The sequence below is a fragment of the Equus quagga genome, chromosome 3 (assembly GCF_021613505.1).
Source record: "Equus quagga isolate Etosha38 chromosome 3, UCLA_HA_Equagga_1.0, whole genome shotgun sequence".
NCBI classification, from domain to species: Eukaryota; Metazoa; Chordata; class Mammalia; order Perissodactyla; family Equidae; genus Equus; species Equus quagga.
The window spans coordinates 76,130,480-76,136,479 of NC_060269.1; positions in this window are offsets into that span (position 1 = coordinate 76,130,480).

Below are 6,000 nucleotides of genomic sequence, written 5' to 3' on the forward strand. Positions count from 1 at the left end.
GATGGGTTCTTCGGCATTGCCCATCAACATTTCTCCATCTCCTTTGTTTGCACTGAGCCATCTCTCCGGTCAAAGCATCGTGAGGCTAGTTTACTCTCAGACCAAATTTTTGTAAACATTGAAATCAACATAGGCATGGGTGGGACAGAAAAATTTTCCCTGGAAAAATCAAAACATTTGTGAGAAATTTAAAATATGTTTTATATTTAATTACATTAAAGGTCGCTTTGTTGGCTTACCAACATAAAAGTACATAACATGGTTATCATCAGTTTTGACATAGTAAATTAAAATAACTTTAAAATACAGCACCACAAACGTGCTTTACATTAAATTAACTTTAAATGAGGACCTTTCACATTGTATTTTAAGAAAACCAGCATCTGAAATTTGTATCATCCTCAGAGCAGGTGGCAAAACCAGAAGGAGAAAAAAAATCCAATAGCAAAAGAATGATATTGGGTCTGCAGATGGTAAACTGGAGAACCTTTGGCATGTTGTTATTTGCAATATTCAGTAATATTTAATGATTTTCCCTCAATCACTCAGCAATCTTTTATTTGACACCTACAGTGACATAGGCTTAAGGGATAAAGATGATGTTACTGCTCTTAGGGAATTCACAAACGTGAGAAAGAAAATTTCTGGGTTAGGAACATAGGAAAGAGCTAATTAAACTTTCTTGAAGATGGTATACTACCCTTGAAATGTAAGAAGGATGTTTTTTCTGGTTTTTGCTGTATATTTTCTATCTTACGTGGAAATCTTATTCATCATAGCAGTATTGGGAAATATACATTTTATTTCTAACCATGGTATGGAGCTTTTCTGGTCAGAATAATTTGTAGTGTCAAAATATGTACATATTCTAGAAATTGATCTCAAGATTTTGCTGGGTCGGATACTTGCAGTTTATTGACTATCTTTTTAGACCAGAGAATCTGTGTTCAAATTTTTCACGGTATATATTCAGAGTGTATGGTATGTAAATTACCAGCCCTATTGGCACAAAACATCTGATTTTCATACACTCTAAAATTATTTTAGGCTGAATAAAATATACTCAAATATTTTGAGTTCAGAAAATACTATTACCTAACAATAAAAAGTATGCTTTCTTATTGCTCCATATGAAGAATGAGGAGGTGGTTCTAACCTCTTGGTGTAACTCAAACGTTCGACTTATTCATTCTTCTTTCTGTGTGGGACCTTTTGTACAAGGAAGTCAGTAAATTCATTTTTTATCTGTACTGGAGGAAAAGGTTACGGGAGGTAATGTGAGGAGTGGAAAGGACACTGAGCTGGAATTAAAAAACGGGATTTATGGTCCCAGTGTTGCCGTTAACGAACGAAGTGATCATAGATAAATTGCTTTATTTCCTAGGTTTTGATTTGCTCATCTGAAACTTGATGGGACTGACTTAGGTGTCAGCTGGAATGTTCAGCTATTCTACTATGTGTGTCTTTCTCACATCAGCTCTCTTAGGCTAATTTGAAGGGTACTGATGCACTTTAAATTGTGCTAAAAAAGCTCAACAGCAAACAATGCAGAGAATTCTTTCTCCTCCTCTTATGAAAATTGCAGTGCCTCCTAGAAGTCTGAAATTCATCTTGCTCTTTTATTTAAAAAGGAGTTGTAGTGCTTACTCTTGGATTACAGAAAGTTTAATAATCTGATGCTATGGCTTTTATTGTTTCTCTTGGAAGTCTCAAAAGAATGTTAAAAGAACAAAGGCGATATATAAATATTTTATCCACATATATCATTAAAAATTCTACAAAATCAAAAATATACATTATGTACTATTGAAAGTCTGATTTAAACTTAAATTATCAGAAATAAAGTAAATGAATAACTCAAGACAAAGTTGTACTTTGAATTGTTCTAGCAAGTGATCTAATGATGGAAGAATAAAACTACCTCAAATCTGAAGCAAAGCGCTTTGCTCTGTGTAAGATACTGTTAAAGAATGAAAATACAATCCAATATGGGAGCAAATATTCACAAAACACATATCTGATGAAAGACTTGTATCCAAAATATACAAAGAACACTTAAAACTGAACAGTAAGAAAACAAATAGCCCAATTAAAAACTGGACAAGAGATCTGAACAAACGCTTCATCAGAGAAGATTATCTGATGGCAAAGCATGCACGTGAAAAGGTACTCAACGTCATTTGTCATTAGAGAATTACAAATTAAAACAACGAGATACCACTAATACATCAACTAGAATGACTAAAATCCAAAGCAGTGACAACGTCGAATACTGGAGAGAATGTGGAGCAAAAGGAACTCTTAGTCATTGCTGGTGTGGACGCAAAATGGTATAGCAACCTTGTAAGACAGATTGGCAATTTCTTACGAAGCTAAACATAGTCTTAGCATACAATCCAGCAATCGTACTCTTGGATGTTTACCTAAAGGAGTTGAAAACTTATGTCCAGTCAGAAACTTACACATGAATGTTTATTCATAATTGATAAATATTGGAAGCATCTATGGTGTTCTGCAATAGGTGAATGAATGGACAAATAAACTGTGGTACATCTACACAGTGAAATACTATTTAGCACTAAAAAGAAGTGAGATATCAAGCCATGAAAAGACATGGCAGAACCTTAAATGCATATTACTAAGTGAAAGAAGCCAATCTGAAAAGGCTACATACTGTATGACTCCAACTATATGACATTTTAGGAAAAGCAAAACTATGGAGACAGTAAAAAGATCAGTGGTTGCCGGAATTCCAGAGGGGAAGTTGGATAGTAATGAATAGTGGAGCACAGGGGGTTCAGGGCGGCAAAACTAACCTCTCCTATGCTGTCCTATACTGTCCTAAAGGATACATGACACTGCATTTGTCAAAACCCACAGAACCGTACAACACAGAGTGAACTCTAATGCAAACCATGGACTTTGGTTAATAATAGTGTACAATATTAGTTCACCAATTGTAACAAATGTACCACACTCATGCAAGATGTTAATAATAGGCAAAACTGGGCAGCGAGGATGTATGGAACTCCCTGTACTTTCTGCTTAATTTTTCTGTAAGCTTAAAAACTGCTCTAAAAAATAAAGTCCATTAATTAAAGAAAAAAGAAGCTACCTCAAGCTTGAAGAATAGCAGAACTATTTGGTTACTATTAATAATTGTCCACATCTTTCTCTTCCATCTGTTACCTATATTGATTTCAACACTCTTTAATTGATCGATAAGTCATTGCCCAGTGCTTTAAATGGATACCTTTTCAAATGCGATGAATTGATTTGGAATAATATTTCTCTATTAAGATTTCTGTTTATAAAAAGCATTGATTTTTCTCTGTAACTTTTTAAGATTTATAAACTCAGAAGAAATGAGTGAATCATTCATTCTCATACAAAAGGGTAGTTTTTTCCCAAAAGAGAAGAGAAATATGAAAAGAACTTATTAAAATAATGAATTAATCGAAGTGGAGACCAATAAATAATTTACTTATTGATAGATAAATACTATCTTTATTGGAGAATCAGAAATAACATTTCTTTTGTGCTGAAGTGACTAAACATTTTCCTAAGCCAATGACAGAGGCAGGTCAGTGCCAAGCTGGCCACGGTAGGCCACGGATGGGTTCTGTAGACTGAAGGAGTTACAGTGCTTCTACGAATGTGCCGTGGATTATTCACTAGGGCCTAAGGATGGTTTTGTGAAAAATAATAGGTTATTTGTAAAAACCCCCAAAACAAAGGAAAACAAAAAGCACATACTTGTTTCCAGTATTTTCGCTTAATAGGTATTTGCTACATAATAGAGAGCAGCATTTCTCAGCCCATTTTCCCCACCATGATACACATGACAGATGACATTCACGTGAAAGACACATTCCCACTACATGTTCAGATTTTAAAGATTGTGTCCCAAAATTGTGCGGAAGGAAAATACTAAAAAAAGTTTTCAGTCATCACAACTACAGAGTGTCAGATCTGTCGCTCAGAAGAGCTGTACGAACAGGTTCTAAGTCCCGTCTTTGCAATCAGGTAAGCACATGGCATTGCAACTAAATGCCGGAGGCAGTGTTATAGAACTTACCTTTTTTTGTATTAATTCCTTTTAAAAACTAAACAATTTGGAACATTTTAGCCACTATTAGTAAAAACCTGGCGTCTCGCTTCCCTACCTGTGTGCTCAGAGACCCAGGCTGAGGTCTCCTGACTCAGAGGAACACTCTAAGGACCCACTGAGTGAAAGTGGCCAGTTCTGTTTATAATTCCATTTTAACTGTGATGCTAACACTCTGCTTTCACTCTGAAGAGGAAAAGAAAAACTCATATAGAGGTAACTGTGGGAAATTCTGGTTTACCATTTACCATTCAAGGAATCGTGTAAGCGCTTCTGGGAGCAATATTTTTTTTCTTGCAGCCTCTTGAATCTACCTATATATTAGTAAATTATTGAATTTTATTTAGACTACAGACACAAAACTCTCAAAACAGGTGGTTTTAAAAGCATTATTAATCTATTTAGTCCTAACTCTGGCCATTGTTATTTAGAAAATACTATGCAAATCTGTAATAAATATTAATATTTTTAGTGCCAAATAGCACATATGTAAAACTATATGCTTACAAAAGGAGAACACAATATCTGATCCATCCACAGCTGAGATTACTCTGAACTCCAACGGGTGTCAAGACAATGATTTAGGTGATGGGTGCTGAACCACTGTGCGTTTGCTGGTCCCCTAGCCTGGAAGCCACGCCTCCCAGATCTTCCTGTGGCCTCTTACCTTCCTTCGTTCATTGCTATTCTGAAGGAGACTTTCTCCATAAGGCTTCCTTACCCTCTCTAACGTAGTTCCCACCCTCATCCCAGCCTCACTCACTCTCTGTCCTCACCCTCCTTAAGCTGTCTTCGTAGCTTAAGTGACCTGTGTCACTCCCTGCCATCATTTTTTACAGTTCTGTGCTTATTTTCTGCTTCTCTCAATAGGATGTAATAAGCAGACAGTGATCCAGTCCATTTTTCCACCTCTGCACTGACAGTACCTGTCACACAGTATATGCTCAATAAGTATTAAAGTTAAATGTTTTTACAGAGTAAATGTCTTTATCCCACAAACTCAGCATATTTCATTTGTATGATCTCCTCAAAAGTAGGTGGTTTATTGTAAAAGATGACACCCCTTTTCCTCAAAACAGGCTTATTTGGCTTTTACATAGTCTTGAAAAGAAGATGAACTTGAGGTCCATAAACTAAATTATACCTAAAATTTTTGAAAATTATTTTAATGATGAATTTAAAATTATACCTGAAGACAGTTTTAGAAGAAGGTGTTCTGGTTGATAGGAACTCAAGGGTGTTGATACCCTCCAAGCCTCATAATGGGTCCATACTGAGTTGTTGTTGATTTCCTTAAATCTTCGCACTTGAGTTGGGAATTTTTAATTGGTAGAGCAGCCGAAAGTCTACTGCTTACAAAAGAATATAGCTGTCTCCCTCCAGTTTCTCCCACTCTTGCTCCAAGGAGCCTAGGTGGCTCCCTGGTTTTTAAGATACACTACATAGCTTAGCAACATGGCAACATTCCTTAGCAAAATCTGAGTTCTGGAACCTCCCCACCTGCCATTCTTCTTAGCATTCCACGTACCCACAGCTTGACAAAACCACGCGGAGGCAGTGACCTTTCAGAGTTTTCAATTTATAATAGTGTTGAATTGAATGCAAGAGAAAAAGAAAGAAAAAAGAGAGCAATTTCAATCATATTTATAATTCTTCCCACAATTCTACTTAAAGAACACATACCATAGGCCAGCCCGGTGGTGTACTGGTTAAGTTCGTGCACTCCACTTTGGTGGCCCGGGGTTCGAGGGTTCAGATCCAAGGTGCAGACCTACACACCACTCACCAGCCGTGCTGTGGCGGCATCCCACATTCAAAATAGAGGAGGATGGGCACAGATGTTAGCTCAGGGACGATCTTCCTCACAAAAAATCCCAAACAAACTAACAAAA